Source organism: Ranitomeya variabilis, chromosome 1, assembly GCF_051348905.1.
Source record: "Ranitomeya variabilis isolate aRanVar5 chromosome 1, aRanVar5.hap1, whole genome shotgun sequence".
Lineage (NCBI taxonomy): Eukaryota > Metazoa > Chordata > Amphibia > Anura > Dendrobatidae > Ranitomeya > Ranitomeya variabilis.
The window spans coordinates 101,302,707-101,326,741 of NC_135232.1; the positions used below are offsets into that span (position 1 = coordinate 101,302,707).

The 24,035-nt window shown below is 43.9% G+C and overlaps 1 protein-coding gene across 1 annotated transcript in view; it reads right to left on the reverse strand.

Moving 5' to 3' along the window:
* Positions 1-24,035, reverse strand: part of CMYA5 (cardiomyopathy associated 5) — a 127,792-nt gene that overhangs the window by 52,635 nt on the left and 51,122 nt on the right. The window lies entirely within an intron of this gene.

Below are 24,035 nucleotides of genomic sequence, written 5' to 3' on the forward strand. Positions count from 1 at the left end.
ATAAATCTCACTGCTATTAATACAGAATTACAGCACAAGTCAATGGTTTGTGTTTCACAGGATTCAGGCAAACACATACATACAGATGCTTCTCACTAAATTAGAGTATCATCAAAAAGTGAATTTATTTCAGTTCTTCAACGCTAAATGTGATACTCATATTATATAGAGTCATTACAAACAGAGTGATCTATTTCAAGCGTTTATTTCTGTTAACCCCTTAAGGACCAGGGGTATTTCCCTTTTTCGCTCCCCTTCTTCCCATCGCCATAACTTTTTTTTATTTTTCCTTCAATATGGCCATGCAAGGGCTTGTTTTTTGCAAGATGAGTTATACTTTTGAACGATACCATTGGTTTTGCCATATAGTGTACTGGAAAACCTGGAAAAAAATTCATAGTGTGGTGAAGTTGCAAAAAGGTGCAATTCCACAATAGTTTATTGCTTTCTTTTTTTACCATGTTCACTAAATGCTGCAATTGACCTGCCATTATGATTCTCCAGGTCATTATGAGTTTGTAGATAACAAACATTTCTAGGTTCTTTTTTTATTTATGTGGTAAAAATAAACCCAAAATGTAAACAAAAATTGTCATTTTCCAAGACATGTAGCGTCTCCACTTTTAGTGATCTGGGGTTGGGTGAGGGCTTAGGGCTTGCAAGCTAATCTGATGTTTTTAATGATACAATTTTGGTGTAGATACGACCTTTTTTGTTCACTCATTATTGCATTTTAATGCAATGTGGCGACCAAAAAAATCGTAATTCTGGAGTTATCTTTTTTCGCATACCGCCGTTTACCGATTAATTCTTTTTTTATATTGATATATTGATAGATGGGGCGATTCTGAAAGCAGCGATACCAAATATGTGTATTTTTTATTTTTATGTTATTGTTTCATTTTGAATGGGGCGAATAGGGGGTGATTTGATCTTTTATATTTTTTTAGTTTTAAAAAGATTTTTTTTTTCACTTTACACTAGCTTCAATAGTTTCCATGGGAGACTGGAAGCTGCGAGCATCTGATCGCCGGTGCTACACACACAGCAGGGCTATTGTAGAATTTACAATCGATATGACTCATGTAATATAAGAAGTAAGTGAAGTCTTTGGCATTGTACTATACCTATATTTCTCTGCCGTATTAGTGCATCACAACTTGTGGCATGTGTTAAAGGGGCCCACTGAGGCTCTTTCGCCCAGGGCCCACGAAAACCTGGAACCAGCCCTGCCTGTAGTAGGTGTAGCCAGGACCAGAAAAGGACTATCAACCTCTAATGAGCCCGAAAAACACTATTATTATTATTATTTATATAGCACCATTAGTTCCATGGTGCTGTACATGAGAAAGGGGTTACATACAGAGTTACAGATATAGTTTACAGTAAACACGTTTACAGTGACAGACTGGTACAGAGGGGAGAGGACCCTGTCCTTGCGGACTTACATTTTATGGGATAGTGGGGAAGAGACAGAAGGTAGGGGGCGAGGCGATGGCAATGCGGTGGCTCTGGCGATGGAGAGGCGGCGGCTCTGGCGATGGCGAGGCTGCAGAATGGTTATTGCAGGCTGTAGGCTTTCTTGAAGAGATGGGTTTTCAGGTTCCATCTGAAGGATCCGAGGGTGGTGGATAGTCGGACGTGTTGAGGCATGGAATTCCAGAGGATGGGGGATATTCAAGAGAAATCTTGGAGGCGGTTGTGTGAGGTACGAATAAGTGTGGAGGAGAGTAGGAGGTCTTGGGAGGATTGGAGATTACGTGAGGGAAGATATTGGGAGATTAGTTCAGAGATATAGGGAGGGGACAGGTTGTGGATGGCTTTGTAGATCAGTGTTAGTAGTTTGAACTGGATTCGTTGGGGAATTGGGAGCCAGTGGAGAAATTTGCAGAGGGGAGAAGCAGGGGAGTAGCGAGGAGAGAGGTGGATTAGCCGGGCAGCAGAGTTGAGGACAGACTGGAGTAGTGCAAGAGAGTTAGCGGGGAGGCCACAGAGGAGGGTGTTGCAGTAGTCGAGGTGGGAGATGATGAGGGCATGCACAAGAGTTTTGGTAGATTGTGGGCTGAGGAAGGAATGGATTCTGGCAATATTTTTGAGTTGGAGGCGACAGGAGGTGGCAAGAGTTTGGACGTGCGGTTTGAAGGACAGGGCAGAGTCGAGAGTTACCCCGAGGCAGCGGATTTCAGGTGCGGGAGAGAGCGTGATGCCGTTTACCATAATAGATAGGTCAGGTAGCGGGGATACGTGAGATGGGGGAAAGATGATGAGTTCGGTTTTGTCTACATTGAGTTTTAGGAAGCGAGAGGTGAAGAAGGAGGATATGGCTGACAGACACTTCGGGATTCTGGACAGCAGAGAGGTGACATCTGGGCCAGAGAGGTAGATCTGAGTGTCGTCCGCATACAGGTGGTACTGGAAGCCATGGGACTTTATGAGTTGTCCTAGGCCAAGGGTATAGATGGAAAAAAGTTGGGGCCCTAGGACAGAGCCTTGAGGGACTCCAACAGAGAGAGGGTGGGATGAGGAGGTGGTGTGGGAGTGGGAAACACTAAATGTGCGGTCGGAAAGGTATGAGGCAATCCAGGACAGGGCAAGGTCTTTGATGCCAAGGGAAGAAAGAATCTGTAGCAGTAGGCAGTGATCGACTGTGTCGAAAAGAGGACAGGTCAAGAAGGAGGAGGATGGAGAACTGTCTGTTAGCTTTGGCTGTGACTAAGTCATTAGTAATTTTGGTCAGAGCAGTTTCGGTGGAGTGGTGGGAGCGGAAGCCAGATTGGACGTTGTCAAGGAGAGAGTTAGATGAGAGGTGGGAGGAAATTTGAGCATGGACATGCTGCTCAAGGAGTTTTGAAGCAAACGGGAGCAGTGATATGGGGCGGTAGCTGGGCATAGCAGTTGGGTCAAGGTTAGTTTTTTTGAGGATGGGTGTGATGGTGGCATGTTTGAAGGCAGAGGGGAAGGTATCAGAAGATAGCGATAGGTTGAAGAGATGGGTTAGGGCTGGAATGAGCATGTTAGTGAGGTTGAAAAAGAAAAAATCTCCAGCATGGATCTTCTAAAAGTCAATTTATTAGAAACACTTTAAAATGCAAACATTTGCAAAAAGGAGAGATGGGGGTCCCAGGTGGTCAACGCCGACGCGTTTCGACCATCAGGTCTTAGTCATGGCATGAAAATGGAACCACATATTAACATTTTATACAACACAGAACACTAAAACAGCAAGTGCTTAGATTAAAACTCAGGTGGGCAATCAGAACATTCATGATATTAACCCCCTGTGAACCGCAAAAGAGAAAGACATATCCATGAAAAAAGAACCACATCGGTGTATCAAAAAATTACATTAGCCGGAATAATAGAACCATTTCACAGTGTGTACAATATTAAATATCACCTTCTTATGAAGGGGGGGGGGAAGAAAAAAAAAAAAAAAAAAAAACGCATGGAAAAAAAACAAAAAAAAACAAAACAAAACAAAAATATATATATATTTTTATATTAAAGACATGAGATTATTACATTAGTCTAACTGCAAAATGAGGTCAAGACGTTTGTTCAGCTCTAAGGGCACCCTTGACTGTAGAGAAAATATCCAAAACGATTCACGATTTAATATCTTACGTCTATGATCACCACCTCTAGGGGGTTTATGCACTTTTTCAATAGCAGTCACTTTAATCATGCTGGTGTTACCTGCATGGATTGTTTTGCAGTGGTGAGAGACTGCAGAAATGTTATGTGATGTATTATTAAGTGCAGATTCTGAGATATGCTTACAAAACCTTCTTTTTAAAGGGCCCACTGTGCAGCCCACATATTGCAGTTTACATAAATCGCATTCTATCAAATAAATGACACCTTCTGAGTTGCAATTCATGTGCGTTCTAATTGGATAAGTAATGCCTGTCACACTAGAGGTGAAACTAGTAGTTTTTCTTACGAAGTTACACGTTTTACACGGGTGGTGACCACATTTAAAAAAAACCTTATATGTTAACCAGGCACTATTTCCTACAGTCAATTTACTATTGAGATAGAGACTAGGAGATAGGATGTCACGTAAGGAAGGTGCTTTTTTGGCAAGATATCGTATGTGAGTACGATCTAAAATATGTGCTAGCTTCACATCATTGTATAAAATAGGAACATACTTTTTCACAATTTGAATTATTTCTGCATACTGCGGACTATAAACTGTGGAAAAATTTATCGTACTCAGAGAGTGAGAGGCAGACTCTGCGTGTTTAGTCTCATTAAACCTTTTTCTTTTAATTTTTTTAATTTTATTATTATTCTCGTTGGGGTTCATAGAAAGAGACCCTGGATCCTCATTATCACTCCATAATAAAGACTTCCTATCAATGTCTTTTGTCACTGATTTTGCTCTATGTAGCATCCAATTAGGATAACCGCGATCTTTAAGTCTGAAAACTGCAGACTCAGTTTCCTGTGTGAATTGTGCAGATGAACTACAATTTCTTTTGAGCCTGATCAATTCACCCACTGGTATATTCTTAATGACATGTTTTGGGTGACAAGAGTGTGCCTCCAAAATGGAGTTGCTGTCAGTAGATTTTCTATAAGGGGAAACAGCAACTAAGTTAGTATTTTCATTTACTGATAAGGAAATATCCAAATAGTTAATAGAAATCTTGGAGGTATTAGAAGTAAAGGAGAGATTAAAATCATTATTATTCATGTATTTTATGAAGTCCGTAATCAGCATATCATCCCCTTCCAAATTATAATCAAATCGTCGATATAGCGACCAAAAAATACAATATTATTAGAAAAAGGATTATTCTCATTGAAAATATATTTTTCTTCCCAAACCGCTACTGTAATATTGGCTAATGAAGGGGAACATTTCCCTCCCATACTAACGCCCTTTTTTTGGATAAAAAAAAACCTGTCAAATGAAAAATAATTATGGGTCAACAAAAAAGAAACTGAATCTACAATAAAAGATTGAATCTCCTGTTTGTACGTGCTGTACTTATTAAGAAAATCTGACAAGCTGGTTAGAATTATATTATGTGGTATGGAAGGATATAAACCAACCACATCACAGGTGACCCATGTATAATGTGAAGACCACAAAAAGCCATCTAATGCGGCAATGACTGCTCTGGTATCTTTGATATAACCCGGTAAATTGATCACTAAGGGTTGTAGAAAATGATCCACCCATTCTCCCAAATTTTCTGAAAGTGACCCTATACCAGAGATGATGGCTCTAAACGGAGGAGGAAAAACATTTTTATGAATCTTAGGAAACGCATGATAAATAGGAATAACTGGTTGTTTGATATTTAAATAATCATATATTTTTTGTGTAATAGCACCTGTGGATAGGCCATCTACTAATAATTTCTCTAAATGTATCTGAAATTCTTTTGTGGGATCATATGGAATTTGGGTGTAAGTAGAACAATCACTAAGAATGCGAAGATTTTCCACGTAATATAAACCAGCATTTAAAATAACCACCCCTCCACCTTTGTCAGCCTGTCTGATTAATAAATCTTCATTATGGCGTAAATTACTTATGGCCTGTCTTTCCAAGACAGTCAGATTATCATGCACAGAATCTATGTTACTATCCAATTTGATTAGATCCCTCTCTACCAGTTCTTGGAAGGTGTCCAAGACAGTAGGTCTGGATTGTACTGGATAGAATAGAGCATTAGATGTACCAAAATCCTTGTTCATATTACAGTCTTTTTCAAGTGAATGAGATTGCAAGTCTCGTAGAATAGAATAATCCAAAAGTTCCTGAAAGGAAAAGTTACCATATGGAAATACAGCACTGGTATACCCAGGAGGTTGCATAGTATCAAAAAAAGCAGAGTCTTGTTCAAAGTGACATTTCAAGGTTAAGTTTCTGGCGAATTTGTTCACATCCAATAAAGTCTTAAATACATCAAATTTTTTTATTGGACAAAAACCAAGTCCTTTTCCCAAAAGAGAAATTTCAGCTTCAGACAAAATATAGCTGGAAAGATTCCAGACTGGAAGTGTCAATACTTCCTCTGATTCCTGAGCGGGTAAGTTCTTACGCTTGTGCTTCCTCCCCGCCCTCCTCCGGCGTTTTTTGCTTTGCTGATAGCACCTGATCTCTCATTAAATGTCTCATTATGCCTGTTGGATCCAAACGATACATCCGAAAAATCTTCTGAAGTATTATGATTTGAGCTCGATGAGCCCATCGACTCATGAGAAGCAGTAAAGCTGACCCTCCGCCCTTTATAATTAGAATCAAAGAAATCATGCTGCAGGCGTCTATTTCTTCTATTCCAGGTACGGGAAATTTTCCAGGTGTAAACTTGGTTCAGTTCATAATCCTGTTTATCTCTCTGGAATTTGTCATGTTTAATGTCAGCAACATGTTCCTCTAGTTTCAGTAAGTTTTTTTCCATTCTCTGATTTAAAATGTTGAAGTCCTCAACATTGTTGTATTTATTCAGGGATGTCTGTATTTTTGTGATGTCATCTTTTATATGATTAATCTCAATTTCTTCATGTTTGGTGATTAATTCCATCAACTTATATGAACATTGTGAAAGTATTGATTCCCATTCCGCTTTAAACTCATCTGAATAAGAAAAGGTGGGTTTCTTATTGATTCTTAAACCCCTTGGTATAAGTTTTTTAGACAAATATGATTTAAGAGAGGTCATGTCCCACCATAATCTCGTCTCTTTACTTTTACGGTTCTCCAGTGCTTTAAAAAGGTCCTCAATAGACTCACCTGAGGAAACCCCATTATTCCGAGACACATCTTCATTAGTTTGATTAAAGATAGACGCAAACCTATTCATGCGTTTTCTATCACTATCCATAGATATTGCACTGTGATTATCCATAGCAGGCAAATCAGTTCATAACCAATGGTAAGTATAGAAAAAATTAAGTAGGGGAGGAAGCAAGACTTGAACCACAAAATACAAAAATAGGGAAAAAGGAAAAAATGGGAAGAAAATAAGTCAGCTCACCAATCCCTCAACAGTGCAATGATGTCCACGCACGGAGCCGCCTTGGTCAAGGGCGTAGTCCAGAGCCAGCAATGAAAAAGAAAAAATCTCCAGCATGGATCTTCTAAAAGTCAATTTTTTTCATTTGACAGGTTGTTTTTTATCCAAAAAAAGGGCGTTAGTATGGGAGGGAAATGTTCCCCTTCATTAGCCAATATTACAGTAGCGGTTTGGGAAGAAAAACATATTTTCAATGAGAATAATCCTTTTTCTAATAATATTGTATTTTTTGGTCGCTATATCGACGATTTGATTATAATTTGGAAGGGGGATGATATGCTGATTACGGACTTCATAAAATACATGAATAATAATGATTTTAATCTCTCCTTTACTTCTAATACCTCCAAGATTTCTATTAACTATTTGGATATTTCCTTTTCAGTAAATGAAAATACTAACTTAGTTGCTGTTTCCCCTTATAGAAAATCTACTGACAGCAACTCCATTTTGGAGGCACACTCTTGTCACCCAAAACATGTCATTAAGAATATACCAGTGGGTGAATTGATCAGGCTCAAAAGAAATTGTAGTTCAGCTGCACAATTCACACAGGAAACTGAGTCTGCAGTTTTCAGACTTAAAGATCGCGGTTATCCTAATTGGATGCTACACAGAGCAAAATCAGTGACAAAAGACATTGATAGGAAGTCTTTATTATGGAGTGATAATGAGGATCCAGGGTCTCTTTCTATGAACCCCAACGAGAATAATAATAAAATAAAAAAAATTAAAAGAAAAAGGTTTAATGAGACTAAACACGCAGAGTCTGCCTCTCACTCTCTGAGTACGATAAATTTTTCCACAGTTTATAGTCCGCAGTATGCAGAAATAATTCAAATTGTGAAAAAGTATGTTCCTATTTTATACAATGATGTGAAGCTAGCACATATTTTAGATCGTACTCACATACGATATCTTGCCAAAAAAGCACCTTCCTTACGTGACATCCTATCTCCTAGTCTCTATCTCAATAGTAAATTGACTGTAGGAAATAGTGCCTGGTTAACATATAAGGGTTTTTTTAAATGTGGTCACCACCCGTGTAAAACGTGTAATTTCGTAAGAAAAACTACTAGTTTCACCTCTAGTGTGACAGGCATTACTTATCCAATTAGAACGCACATGAATTGCAACTCAGAAGGTGTCATTTATTTGATAGAATGCGATTTATGTAAACTGCAATATGTGGGCTGCACAGTGGGCCCTTTAAAAAGAAGGTTTTGTAAGCATATCTCAGAATCTGCACTTAATAATACATCACATAACATTTCTGCAGTCTCTCACCACTGCAAAACAATCCATGCAGGTAACACCAGCATGATTAAAGTGACTGCTATTGAAAAAGTGCATAAACCCCCTAGAGGTGGTGATCATAGACGTTAGATATTAAATCGTGAATCCTTTTGGATATTTTCTCTACAGTCAAGGGTGCCCTTAGGGCTGAACAAACATCTTGACCTCATTTTGCAGTTAGACTAATGTAATAATCTCATGTCTTTAATATAAATATATATATATATATATATATATTTTTTTTTTTTTTTCTTCCCCCCCCTTCATAAGAAGGTGATATTTAATATTGTACACACTGTGAAATGGTTCTATTATTCCGGCTAATGTAATTTTTTGATACACCGATGTGGTTCTTTTTTCATGGATATGTCTTTCTCTTTTGCGGTTCACAGGGGGTTAATATCATGAATGTTCTGATTGCCCACCTGAGTTTTAATCTAAGCACTTGCTGTTTTAGTGTTCTGTGTTGTATAAAATGTTAATATGTGGTTCCATTTTCATGCCATGACTAAGACCTGATGGTCGAAACGCGTCGGCGTTGACCACCTGGGACCCCCATCTCTCCTTTTTGCAAATGTTTGCATTTTAAAGTGTTTCTAATAAATTGACTTTTAGAAGATCCATGCTGGAGATTTTTTCTTTTTCATTGCTGGCTCTGGACTACGCCCTTGACCAAGGCGGCTCCGTGCGTAGACATCATTGCACTGTTGAGGGATTGGTGAGCTGACTTATTTTCTTCCCATTTTTTCCTTTTTCCCTATTTTTGTGTTAGTGAGGTTGGGAAGCAGGTGGGGGGGATGGGGTCAAGTGCACAGGTGGTGAGGTGCGATTTGGAAAAGAGGCGAGTAAGCTCTCCTTCAGTGATGTTGGAGAGGGAGGTTATTAGGGAAGGGCAGAGGTCTGGTATATGGAGTGGTTGGGGTGGTGGAACAGTTAGGGTTTGCCTTGTTTGGTCGATCTTGTTTTTGAAGTAGGTGGCAAAGTCCTCGGAAGAGATGAGGGGAGTTGGAGGTGGCAGTGGTGGGTGGAGGAGGGAGGTAAATGTGCTGAATAGTTATTTTGGGTTGTAGGATAGTGAAGATACAAGGTTAGTGAAATAGGTCTGTTTAGCAGAGGTGAGGGCTAATTTGAAGTCAAATGTAGCTTGTTTGAAAGCAGTGAAGTCGTCTGGCAGGCGTGTTTTCTTCCAACGCCGCTCCGCAACCCTGGATGCTTGTCGAAGTTTTTTTGTGAGATTGTTATGCCAAGGTTGCCTATTGGTTCTTCGCACTGTGCCATGCATGAGAGGGGCAACTGAATCTATGGCTGATGTGAGGGTGGAGTTATAAAAAGCAGTGGCACTGTCCGTGTCGTGGAGTGAAGATATGGAGGACAGAGGTAGAAGAGAGTCTGAGAGTCTGTGAATGTCTAGATGTGCGAGGTTTCTGCGAGGATGTGGTAATGGCTGCCTACCTAACAGCAAAGGTTGACACCCTAAAGTAGCGATATGGCACCGCCACTCAACGTTGAGTATCCCTGGACTCCCTATTACACACCTACACTAGACATTATCAAGCACAAATAGTAGATACACTTAAAAATCCCAAGAATAGCATATCCAATACCCACTATATGGTGAAGTTATTAAGAAGGTTATGCGTTTAACTAAGTAGAAAATCTCAGGACAATCCCACAAATAATATATTAATGTATCATGGAGGAAAGAATTGACATATATATGTAAAATATTAAAATTTGAGAGTCCTCAATGGTTGATACCTTTTACTTGCTAACTGAGAAGATAACAACAAATTGCAAGCTTTCGAGACTACTCAGGTCTCTTCATCAGGCATAGAATAACACAAAATCTGAAGAGTCAAATTTTTGTACAAGAGGACACAGGAATGATGCAATAGATGAGAAAAGTAATGTGAAGCAGAACTATAGATGTTGGAATGGAGGAAAACAGTCGTGGCCATAAATATTGGAACAGTTCATGCATAAGGAGTGTGAAAGTTTTATTGTCCTGTGATTAACGTCCATGATTGTGATTGTTAAAAGGTATCAGCCACTGAGGACTCTCTCCAACACGGTACAATGATACATACAGTATATATGTATTCATTAATACGTAAACCACCTAAATAGAGAATCCCAGGAATATAGTTATAAACCACCATACTTATCAAATATTCAGTCTTCAAAACTTATACATAAACCCATGTCCCAACACATTTCCCCTCGTTTTTTGGAGTTCATCAGGGGACCCGTCTGAACAGAAGACCACTGTCACGATTCACTTCGTGACTGTCAAGATCCCTTAGCCGCTGCCCACAATATGTCACGGATTGGGGTGACTTTAGACCAGCAGACTGCTATCACATGTGCAGGGGGCTTATCCTAGTTATCCCTCCACTGCCACAATGTGATGAGAAGAACACACACAAGTTTATTTACCTCTTAGGTTACAGCAGGGGCTGCTCTCCAATATACCATGAACTGCAGGGATTTGTGTATCCCGCTTACAGTTCCCCTTAACACTTGCAGCTCTCTGGCGCCCCCCTTACTCTCAGGTCAGATTAGGTACTGCACCTAGGGTAATTAGTCGCCAGAATGGCTGCCTGCTATGTACTGGCTATTGGGCAGACTGCAGTGACGCGATAACTACTCCCGCTGAGGCAGGAACAATAATTATCAAGCCGCAGTCGCTACAATCACCCAAGAGTCTGCACACGGTATCGCCGCCACCAGCTCCGATTAAACGGTCCGGAGCAACCCAAAACAGTAGCGTAATTCCCTTCAGAGACAGGGTACGGTTTAGGGCAGGAAGAACGAACTAGTATTAAAGATTATACCCCATAAATGATTTTTAGGCAGTGTTTATAAAAATATTTTACAAAGATGTTACAAATGAGACAATTGCAAATATGTACAAGGTAATTATGAAAATAAAAGGATTAAATGAAGAAAAGATAACACTCACATTTCTCAGATCATTGCATGGCAGGCAACCATACGTCCCAGCTCATTGGGCGTGCTCAGGTCTGTCCAGGAAGAACTCAAAATCTCCTCTCTTGGATGCCTGCCAGCACTTAAAACCTACAGTCTGTGACCTCACAGAAAGGGCTTGGTTTTCCAACTCCTCCTACCTCTTCGGTTTCACTAACTGGGCATTAAATATATCTGATGCCCGTAACTTCGCTCCAGAACCTGTCATAGTCATATCAAACCCAGCATTCATCTCAGATTACCGTGAGCTTTCTAAGGAGATCAAATATGTCCTATTATTTACAGAGCAATCCCTACTTCTTCCCCCGATGGAGTTAGACGACTGTGTTTAGAGTGATGGGTAGATGCTTCGATGGAGATCAAGAATATGTATTTATCATTCTACTATCCTAAATAGTTTGTCTAATATCTCACAATAACAGAACAAAGGACCGCATGGTTCTAGAAGTTTCTCTAACAGTTCCTGCTAGTACAAATTTCCCTTGCAGCTATGCCAGTCGTAAATACCTTTCGTCAATAAAACTCCCCCACAAGGCAAGCTCTTCTACACAGTTAGAAACACAGGGAAGGAAAGAGAACCAGAGAGAGGGGGGTTTAGCCCCCGCATGCTAGCAAGAAAACTAACTTATGATATTTCATACCATATCGTGACACCTCCCCCTTTTAGCGTGCGCTACGGCGGCAGAACCTCTCGGTATGCCTCCATGCGCACCTCCGTGGGTTCACCCTGGCGGGAGAGTCCATCTGCATTCCCATGCTCTTTGCCCGCTTTGTGTTTAATGGTGAAGTCAAATTGCTGAAGGGCAAGGCTCCAGCGTAGCAACCTGCCATTGGTTCCACACATGGTGCTTAGCCAGCGCAGAGGGTCGTGGTCAGTCACCACAGTGAAGGTGCGCCCGTACAAGTAGGGCTGCAATCGCTGCAGGGCCCAGACTATGGCCAGGCACTCCTTCTTTATGGTGGAGTAGGCCACTTCCCTCGGCAAAAGTTTCCGGCTCAGGTACAACACGGGGTGCTCTTGGTCCTCCGAGTCAACCTGGCTGAGCACAGCACCAAGGCCAAACTCGCTGGCGTCGGTCTGTACCAAGAACGGTCGACTGCTGTCGACTGCTTTCAACACAGGGGCGTTGCACAGTGCTGTCTTCAACGCCTGGAAGGCCCCCTCACAGCCATCTGTCCAGTTGACGATGTGGGGTCGCTTCTTCCTGGTGAGGTCCGTCAAAGGTTTTGCCAGGCTACTATAGTGCTGCACGAAGCGCCTATAGTACCCTGCAGTGCCCAGGAAGGACATCACCTGTTTCTTGTTCCTGGGAGTGGGCCAGTTCACGATCACGCCCACTTTGTCAGGCTCTGGCTTTAGGGTGTTACCACCTACCCGGTGCCCCAGGTAGTGAACCTCCCTCATGCCCATCTGGCACTTTCCCGGCTTGATAGTCAGTCCTGCTCGGTGAATTCGCCCGAGCACCTCCTCGAGATGCTGCAGGTGTTCATCCCAGGAAGGACTGAAGATGGCAATGTCATCTAAGTACGCCACGGCGTACTTCTCCAGTCCCTGAAGCAGGAGATTGACCATCCGCTGGAAAGTGGCAGGGGCATTCTTCATGCCGAAGGGCATGACCGTGGACTCGTACAGTCCAAAGGGTGTGATAAAGGCGGACTTCTCCTGCGCCTCGGGGCTCAGGGGAATCTGCCAGTATCCGCGACTCAGATCCATGATTGTCAGGTATTTTGCGCCAGCTAACTTCTCAAGCAGCTCCTCGATGCGCGGCATTGGGTGCGCGTCAGAGGCGGTAATGGCGTTGAGCCCCCTGTAGTCCATGCAGAACTGGGTGGTCCGGTCCTTCTTTGGCACAAGAACTACAGGCGAGGCCCACGCGCTCTTTGACCGTCGAATCACCCCCAGCTGTAACATCTCATCGATCTCCTGGCGCATAATCTGCTGCACCTGGTCAGAGATTCGATAGGGTGTTCGCCGTAGTGGGGCGTGATTCCCGGTGTCCACCTCGTGGACGGCTAACTCAGTCCTTCCAGGCCGGTTGGAGAACACGACCCGGAAGGGTTCCAGCATGGTTTGCAACTGCAACCGCTGTGGTTCATCTAGCGAGGCGCTTACCTCCACGTCCTCAATGGACCCATGGGCCTTGGCTTGGGCCAGCATGTCCAGGAGGGTGTCTTCCTCCCCTTCTTCGGGTGCGCTGCAGACCGGTAGGACGAAAGGTTCACGTTCGTGATGAGCCTTCATCATGTTGACGTGAAAGGCCTTTCGCCTACCCCGAGTGTGGTCAAGCGTGACCACGTAGGTGACCGGGTTGAGCTGTTGGTGGACGACATACGGGCCCTCCCAGGCTGCCTGAAGCTTATCCGTTGGTACAGGAACCAGCACCCACACCTTTTGACCCACGTGGTAGGTCCGCTCCCGGGCGTTTTGGTCGTACCAGTGCTTCTGATCAGCCTGAGCCTGCGTCATGTTGTCATGCACCAACTGCGTCAAGGTCTGCATCTTGTCACGGAAGCGCATGACATACTCCACTATGGACACTTCAGAAGGGTTCGGCTCCTCTTCCCAGGATTCTCTTACCAACCCAAGGGGTCCCCGGACTCGCCTGCCGTACAGGAGCTCGAAGGGGGAGAACCCCGTCGAGGCCTGCGGAACCTCTCGGTAAGCAAATAGCAGGTGTGGGAGGTACCGCTCCCAGTCGCGCCCTTGTGTCTCAACCAGCATGCGTAGCATCTGTTTGAGGGTACCATTGAAGCGTTCACACAAGCCATTGGTCTGTGGGTGATACGCACTCGATACCAGGTGCTTCACCTGCATTTTCTTACAGAGAGCCTCCATTAGGTGAGACATAAATTGGGTCCCTCGATCAGTAAGCATTTCCCTGGGAAATCCTACCCGTGAAAAGATGGCCAACAGGGCATCCGCCACCTTATCTGCCCTAGTTGACGACAGAGCTACTGCCTCTGGGTACCGGGTAGCGTAGTCTACCACAGTAAGAATATATTGCTTTCCAGAGCTGCTGGGGACAGCCAGCGGGCCCACAATGTCCACCGCAATCCTCTGGAAAGGCTCCTCTATCACTGGCAAAGGGATCAGGGGAGCCTTAAGAGCAGGCCCCGCCTTCCCCACTCTTTGACAGGTGACACAGGAGCGGCAGTAGTTTGACACATCTGTCCCCATCTTAGGCCAACAGAAGTGTTGAGACAGCCGGGCCTTAGTTTTGCTGATACCCAAGTGTCCAGCTAGCGGGATCTCATGGGCAATCCGCAACAACTCACCCCGGAATTGCTGTGGGACGACCAGCTGTCTTTCCCTCAACCACTCCTTTTGTGATTCTCCGGGTACGGTCTCCCGGTACAACCTTCCTCCTTCCCAGAACACCTTCTCCTTATCAGTCTCGGAGAAGCGCGTCCCGGCGAGTTGTCTCAAACTCTCTAGGCTCGCATCTGTGTGCAGAGCGGCCTGAAACTCCTGGCTAGGGGAAGCCAAAAGCGATGTCAGGGTCCCTTCCCCACGGGAGCCCTCTGGGACCTGCACTGGGTCCACCTCTGGTTCAGTCACACTGATGACTGAGGAGGGTCCGGAAGGCAGACAGGTATCTGCGTTCCGGGCACTCTGACTGCGGGTGACAGCAGCTACGTAGGCTGTCTCCCCGGGGATTTCTACAGACCCAACAGCCGACGCTGCTATGGGCTCTACCTCCCCATCCACCCCCATTACCTCAGGAGCATTGCTACTTATGGGCCAGTTACCTTCCTCGGTGGCACTGGTCAATTGCATGGCATCACCTTGCTCACGGTTCCCATGTATCTCCCCATTTCTTGTAGCACCGACACTTGCCCCTGCTAGGGGTTCCTCAGCCGTCTCACTCCGCAGAGCGACGTGGCTGAGCACTCCTGTACCTATGGACACATCAACTTTCACAGAAACATCATTATCAGATATAGTTGGCACAGGTACAGCATTTTCACCATCAATCCTAGGGAAAAAATGGTTAGCAGATGCATCACTACAAGATAAAGCATGGTCAGGTAACACATGCGATTTCCCATCATCATCATCATCATCACCAGGGTTAACTTTACCCTCATTAGTAGATTGGGGAGGAGGGTCATCCACGAAGTATGCAACCAACCTCCCCAAATCAGTCCCCAACAAAACATCAGTGGGCAAATTATCAGACAGCCCCACTTCCTTCACCCCGCTCCCGGCACCCCAATCAATAAAAACCCGGGCCATCGGTAAGGGACAGCTGATGCCCCCAATCCCAGTGACAGTTAGGGTTTTCCCCGGAATGATTTCTTCAGGGGCCGCCAGTTCGGGTCGGATGAGGGTTCGTTCAGCCCCGGTGTCCTTGAGGCCTGTAGCAACACGACCTCCCACAGTGACGGGCTGTACGTTGTCACACACCCTCCCAACCACACCACCCACCAAAAGAACAGCTGCATTAGGCCCTGGGGCCTGGGATGAGGGGTTCTTCTGCTTGGCTGGACATTGGTGACTGAGGTGTCCAGTCTGCCTGCAGTGGTAACACTGGCGAAGTTCGGTGGTAGGTCTGGTGCTGTTGGCCACGGGGACAGGACCTCTGGTGTGTTGGCTGGCAGGGGTACTGGCGTTGGCTGCAGGCTTACCCCCTTTCCAGCTGGTGGTGACTGGCTTCCGCACTTCCGATCTACGGTTGGCCTCATAGGCATCGGCAATCTGCGCTGCTTTCGTCACGTCTTTGGGTTCTCTGTCCATCACGAACTGTCGCACCTCAGTTGGGCAAAGACGGAAGAACTGGTCTTTGATCATCAGGTCTCGCAGCTGTGCAAAGGTGGTCACTGACAGTCCTTGGGTCCACTGGTCAAAGTGGGTCCCCAGTCCATGCACCACATCACTGTAACTGTCGTGTGGGCCACGTTGGAGGGTCCGAAACTTTTTGCGGTACACCTCGGGTGTAAGCTGGTACTTAGCTATGAGAGCCTGCTTGATGGCCTCATAGTCACCATCTTGTTCTTGAGGGAGGGCAGCAAACGCCTCCAGAGCTTTTCCTCTCAGCCCTGGGGTCAGGTATCGTGCCCATTCTTGTGTAGGCAGCTGGTACTGTCTGCAGGCTTTCTCAAAGGCCCGCAGAAAAGTGTCCAAGTCCCCATCCTTTTCCATAACAGGAAAGTGGTCGGGCCGGGGCTTTGGTATCTGAGCACTGCTGGGCTCACGACTGGACTGAGACGACCCCTGCATTTGCAGTTGGGCCATCTGCAGCTGGTACTCCCGCTCCGCTTGCCGCTCGGCTCGCTCCTGGTATTGCTGGATCAGCTGCAGACGTCTCTCCAGGTCATCTGCGGAGCATTGTTGCAGAGCCAGCTGCAGGAGGAGGTCTGCGCCCCCTTGGTTGCCAGTAGGGCCCGTATTCAGCGGTTGGACCTCTGCTGCAGCACCATGTTCGCTTGTGCCGGCTTCTGCGGCCTCTGGGCTCTGTGGCCTGGCTTGGTCTGCTTCACATTGCACCAGTTCAGCGACCATTTGAGCCTTGGTTTTGTTTGTACAGTCAATCTGCTGTGACATGCACAAGGCCATAAGAGTGTCCTTGGACTGCTTCTTATAAAAGGTTTCTCCCAGCACAACCATGGTTGCCAAATAAAAGATAGGATAGAAAAACGAAGAAAAAGGGAGGGGGTAATTACCAGTACACAATTGTCTCACAACTAATAAACACTGAGTTCGTTCTCCAAACTTATTTGCGCAGAGTTCTCGCAAGAACTTTCTGCAAGTTTTTAGTGAGAGGAATGATTGCTCAAACCAAATCACTAATGCTCTAATATCCCACCGCCTTGCCACCAATATGTCACGATTCACTTCGTGACTGTCAAGATCCCTTAGCCGCTGCCCACAATATGTCAAGGATTGGGGTGACTTTAGACCAGCAGACTGCTATCACATGTGCAGGGGGCTTATCCTAGTTATCCCTCCACTGCCACAATGTGATGAGAAGAACACACACAAGTTTATTTACCTCTTAGGTTACAGCAGGGGCTTATTTTAGGTATCCCACTGCTCTTCAATATACCATGAACTGCAGGGATTTGTGTATCCCGCTTACAGTTCCCCTTAACACTTGCAGCTCTCTGGCGCCCCCCTTACTCTCAGGTCAGATTAGGTACTGCACCTAGGGTAATTAGTCGCCAGAATGGCTGCCTGCTATGTACTGGCTATTGGGCAGACTGCAGTGACGCGATAACTACTCCCGCTCAGGCAGGAACAATAATTATCAAGCCGCAGTCGCTACAATCACCCAAGAGTCTGCACACGGTATCGCCGCCACCAGCTCCGATTAAACGGTCCGGAGCAACCCAAAACAGTAGCGTAATTCCCTTCAGAGACAGGGTACGGTTTAGGGCAGGAAGAACGAACTAGTATTAAAGATTATACCCCATAAATGATTTTTAGGCAGTGTTTATAAAAATATTTTACAAAGATGTTACAAATGAGACAATTGCAAATATGTACAAGGTAATTATGAAAATAAAAGGATTAAATGAAGAAAAGATAACACTCACATTTCTCAGATCATTGCATGGCAGGCAACCATACGTCCCAGCTCATTGGGCGTGCTCAGGTCTGTCCAGGAAGAACTCAAAATCTCCTCTCTTGGATGCCTGCCAGAACTTAAAACCTACAGTCTGTGACCTCACAGAAAGGGCTTGGTTTTCCAACTCCTCCTACCTCTTCGGTTTCACTAACTGGGCATTAAATATATCTGATGCCCGTAACTTCGCTCCAGAACCTGTCATAGTCATATCAAACCCAGCATTCATCTCAGATTACCGTGAGCTTTCTAAGGAGATCAAATATGTCCTATTATTTACAGAGCAATCCCTACTTCTTCCCCCGATGGAGTTAGACGACTGTGTTTAGAGTGATGGGTAGATGCTTCGATGGAGATCAAGAATATGTATTTATCATTCTACTATCCTAAATAGTTTGTCTAATATCTCACAATAACAGAACAAAGGACCGCATGGTTCTAGAAGTTTCTCTAACAGTTCCTGCTAGTACAAATTTCCCTTGCAGCTATGCCAGTCGTAAATACCTTTCGTCAATAAAACTCCCCCACAAGGCAAGCTCTTCTACACAGTTAGAAACACAGGGAAGGAAAGAGAACCAGAGAGAGGGGGGTTTAGCCCCCGCATGCTAGCAAGAAAACTAACTTATGATATTTCATACCATATCGTGACAACCACAGTGATGAGGAGGAATGGTGGCAATACATTGTCTGACTCCTTATGGCAGCAGTAAAGGAGAATGGCTATCAGGGGATGGCTGCCATATCAACGATCTGGGCAGTGCCACCAGCTCAGGGGTATGAGAATGGGGAGCCCCTGTTCCCCCACCTATGCCATACCAACTTACTCCTAGGCTGGTGGGAGGACACTGTGGTTTTCAGGAATCAGTATGTCACTTGGTGCCCCATATTCAATGTTTGGGATGCTACATTGATGACATCCCCATCCTGTGGTCCAGGGATCGAATGTCATTTGAGTCATTTGTTCGTCATCTAAACTCGAACGATTTAGATCTTTCCTCCACACATGAGATTGTGGGAGACAAGATTCCTTTCCTTGATGTCACCATCTCCATGGAAGTGAAGGGCATCAATTTTTCAAAAGCCCACATCGACAAACTATTCATTGAGGTGGGTGGGTCACCACACTAATACCGTAAAGAAAGGGATCCCCAAGAACAGTCTCTAAGATTACTGAGAAACTGTTCCTCACTAACAGATTTTTGCACCCAGGCCACCGACCTAAAGAGAAGGTTTGAGAATAGGGGCTATCTAGGTGAGGTTGGCAGGTCCGCCTACAGGAACGCTTTGGGGAGTAATAGACCATCATTTTTGGCTGATGGGGACATATGATGATCAGACCACCAAGATAATGGACACCCTAAGAAGACACAGGAGGATTTTAAGAGCTGATCTTACTTCCCCGACACCTTCTGTTACATTTAGCAGAAGAAAATCCATTAAGGACCATATAGCACATAGTCATTTTACTCCACCAAAAAGAGGGGGGACCTGGCTGGATAACAGATCAGTGGGTACATTTAGATGTGGTCACTGTAGTTTCTGTCCACCCCTATAGCCCGCCACGTTAATTTGAAACATGGTGGTGACATCTATTCTATCTCGTTTCGTGTCATCGAGGTTATTCCTCCATCTGTCAGACAGGGAGATTGGGATAAGAGAATATCCAATGAGAGATTTTTTAGATGGAGTCCCTTAGCCTGAGAGGGCTTAGCGAATAACTCAGCTTCGTTAGTTTTATCTGACCTTTTGATATATTACACTCAGTATAGGACCATCCTGTTTCTGTGTAGGTCCTTCTGACCACTTTTTGGTACATATATCACCCATTTGACATGATGAAATTTTCATGATTTATAAAATAAACACTCTCGGTTATGTGACTGATATCTTTTGTTAAGAGTTTGGGAATGATATAGATATGAAAAAACAAGGACATTGTGCTCCTTGGAATTATACTGATGTGTATATTACGAGATTTTATAGGTACACTGTTCTTAGGATGCCCTTCTCTTGTTGTATACATTCTCAGCACAACAGTGATGCACACATATTTTTGATGCCATGTATGCCCAAGGGAGAATTTGGGTTATTTTCATCAAGATCCAATATATTGGGGTGTTTCTGGATTAAAGCGCATGCGCTTCTGTAATGCTTTTTGCTTGTGGAACGCATTTTGTGTTCCGCGCGCTGTTTACCTCACTTCCAGCAGAAGTTACAGTGGTGGAGAGCCATTTGTGTTTCAATGCACTGAACCTCCCATATGGAGCACACTGTGCATTCAAGGTGCTCGATAAACACCATTTCCAGAAACTGTGGAAGCGACCGCACGACCCCGAATCATTGACATGGCAGCCATCTACTGATAGCTATGCACGCATCATACTCCTTTACTGCAGCCATAAGGAGACAGAAGTGTATTGCCAGCATGCCTCCTCCTCACTGTGGTCTTCTATTCAAAAGGATCCCCTGATAAACCCCAAACAATAGGGGAAACAGGTCAGGACATGAGATTATGTATGTTTTGAAGACTCTCTATATTGAGCCAAGCATGGCACTTTATACCTAATATTCCTGAGATTCTCAATTTAGGTGATTTGTGTATTAACCCTTATCCGGCTGAATAGGTACAATTGTAACTATTCCGTTTTAAAATTGCAATAACTTTTTTTTGAAAAGACGTAGAGGGCTGAAATTTCGTGACATCTCTACATTTTTGGTCCAGAATATATTGGCCAAATTTCAATAAAATATCTCCACCCGCTTCCGAGATAAGGGGTCGAGATCTTTTTGCATCCATAACAAGCTGCATAGGTACAAATGTACCTCATATATTTTGAATGAAGATAATGCAAGGGAAAAAGCATAAATTTTTTTTTAATGATAATGCTATTTAACTATTATAAACAAGTAAAAAACTGTTCATTTACATTATAAAAGAAAATGTAAGAAACTTTTTTTTATTGATTTTCTTTGCAAGTAATGCATGTTGGCTTTGCTACAGAGTGTTCATCGCAAATGGGTTTCACACAAACCACACAAGACTTTCTAGTCTTGCGTTGTTTTCGCCTCAGGTCTCTGCAGACATAGCAACTACCAACAACAGGGGAGGGTCCACGACTACCATGAGGTATGTTGGGGCCAGCTGCTGGCTGCGATGCTACCACAATGCATCGTCCAAGCACCATTTCTACTGCACCTCGAAGAAAATGGTTTCTCATTATCATTTTGTTTGTACTACGATCTTCAATTGCAATCATACACAGCTGATTTGCGAGATCTTTCAGGAACTTTCTTCGTTGATCCTTTGCCCTGAAGCTTGGATTGTGTTCTCTGTAGATGATGTAGGATGCTAACCCACTGACATCAATCATATTGTAGAAAAATGCCAAAGTCCAACGTGATGTTCGTCGTTTCACAGTGTACTCTCCCAACATTTTATCCATAACAACAACGCCACCTTTTGTTATGTTGTAGTATTTTATTATCTCTGGCTTGGCTGCTAGTGTCTCTTCAACTTCTCCCGTCATGTGCATAGATGATAGAAGCACGACTGATTTGTTCTTCTTTGGTACATATGAACAGACTGTTGCATCATGATTGTAGGCAAAATTTGTCGAGTTTACAGGCCTTTCTTTGGCAGGCTGCATGTTGCTAGGTAGGAACCTTTTGTTTTTTCTTACTGTACCAACTAGTGTCATGTTCCAGGAGTTCAATACCTTAGCTAGTTCCATGGTTGTAAAGAAGTTATCGGTGGTGACATGTCTTCCAGAGCCTTTATACGAGCTCACTAGGTCCAATACTGTTCGTTCTCCAATGTTTACTTGTCGAGGACCATCAGTTGGTTTCCCAGTGTAGAGCTGACCTTGTAAAGGGTAGGCATTTGATGAGTCACAAGCCCAGAAAATCTTTATGCCATATTTAGCTGGTTTTGAAGGTATATACTGGGTAAATTTAGTATGACCTCTAAATGGAAATAATTGCTCGTCGACGGTGATACAATGATATGGCTTGTAGGCTCTCTCCAGATTACTGTTCAGCATTGTCCAGATGTCCCGTATTGGTGCAGCTTTATCTGTTTGCACACGTTCTGCACGTGTATTTTCGTTGTCAAACCTGATAAATCTGAGTATCATCTTGAAGCGGTCACGAGACATGGCTGCACGTATAAGAGGCAGAGCAGCAACATTCCACATTTCCTCCAGATTCTCTTTGTTGGCTCTGTGCACACCAGCAGCAATCAGTATGCCCAAAAATGCATGAAGTTCAGTTTCAGTAAATTGCTTGAATGTTTTTTGTGGTGGCCGTTTGGAAGAATCAGGAAAACGTTGTACCAGTTCGTTGTTGTAAGCATCACAAACTCTCTTGGCCTTTCGATTCGTTTCCCGTAATATGATGTCACACATCTCGGGAGTCATGATGGACTTGAATAGCTCTTTTGCTGTATATAGGTTGCTGATTGCTGCAGGGCCACCTCTTTGTCGTAGGACATTACGAGATTTTGTTTGTGCATTTGGCAGTGGATTACTGCACCATTGAGTTTCATCCTTAGCAGTCCAAATGTCGCCTGCACTTTGAGGCACAGAATCATCCTCAACACTTTCATCTGATTCGTATTCATTTTCATGCTCTATGACCATTTCTTGTTCAATGTCTGAATCTTCTTCAGTAACATCCACTTGTGGTACATAGTTTTCATCATCAGATGCAACATATGGTTCATCCTCATGCTCAGAATCAGATTCTTCTAGCATTCGCATTATTTCGTCAGACGTAAATCTGTAAATATGAAAAAATGTAAAATAAATAATTTTCCGAAATACTACATTATTGGCTTTTCACAAAATTATACTAACCTGCAAACACGTTTCTTGGATTATGGCGGAAACTAGATCCAGCATTACTATCACTCATGATGACTTGCTAGATGAATTTTGGCTTCGTATTTTGTGCTGAATATAAATAAAACATCGTAAAACAATATGTAGATACTAATTATTATCCATTTTTCGTATAAAAATTATACCTATAGTGATAAGTTTCATACAAAATATATGTAAGCCAAGTCCAGGCTGAAAGACAATTTGACTGTTCTGTCCCCACATAATGAGAATAAAGGTATAACTGGCTGTTAGATGCTGTGAGACTTTCCTACCTTCGTTTCCAAGAAATTGAAGACTTCACAAGCCTAGAAATGTGTGCTCACAGCAATGAGATGAACAGCAAAATGGCTAATGAGAGGAGGGAGGCAGGAAGACAAGTAGAAGCCACTCCCAGTTTGAATTAACTTAATTGACAGCAACATAAGTGACCAGTAACAACACTGAACAATAGATATCAGCATAACATTTGTAGCTGAATGAACTTTAGTTTCTGAAACCAAGTAAAGTCTTCCCACAGTGGAGGTATATGTGAAGGTACAATTGTACCTATGCAGCCTGTTAAGGTTGTAAAATTATGCAGCCTGACAAGGGTTAATGGATACATACACTCACCGGCCACTTTATTAGGTACACCACGCTAGTAACGGGTTGGACCCCTTTTGCCTTCAGAACTGCCTCAATTCTTCGTGGCATAGATTCAACAAGGTGCTGGAAGCATTCCTCAGAGATTTTGGTCCATATTGACATGATGGCATCACACAGTTGCCGCAGATTTGTCGGCTGCACATCCCTGATGCGAATCTCCCGTTCCACCACATCCCAAAGATTTCATGCTGTTTACGCCAAATTCTGACCCTACCATCCGAATGTCGCAGCAGAAATCGAGACTCATCAGACCAAGCAACGTTTTTCCAATCTTCTACTGTCCAATTTCGATGAGCTTGTGCAAATTGTAGCCTCAGTTTCCTGTTCTTAGCTGAAAGGAGTGGTACCCGGTGTGGTCTTCTGCTGCTGTAGCCCATCTGCCTCAAAGTTCGACGCACTGTGCGTTCAGAGATGCTCTTAGGCCTACCTTGGTTGTAACGGGTGGCGATTTGAGTCACTGTTGCCTTTCTATCAGCTCGAACCAGTCTGCCCATTCTCCTCTGACCTCTGGCATCAACAAGGCATTTCCGCCCACAGAACTGCCGCTCACTGGATTTTTTTTCTTTTTCGGACTATTCTCTGTAAACCCTAGAGATGGTTGTGCGTGAAAATCCCAGTAGATC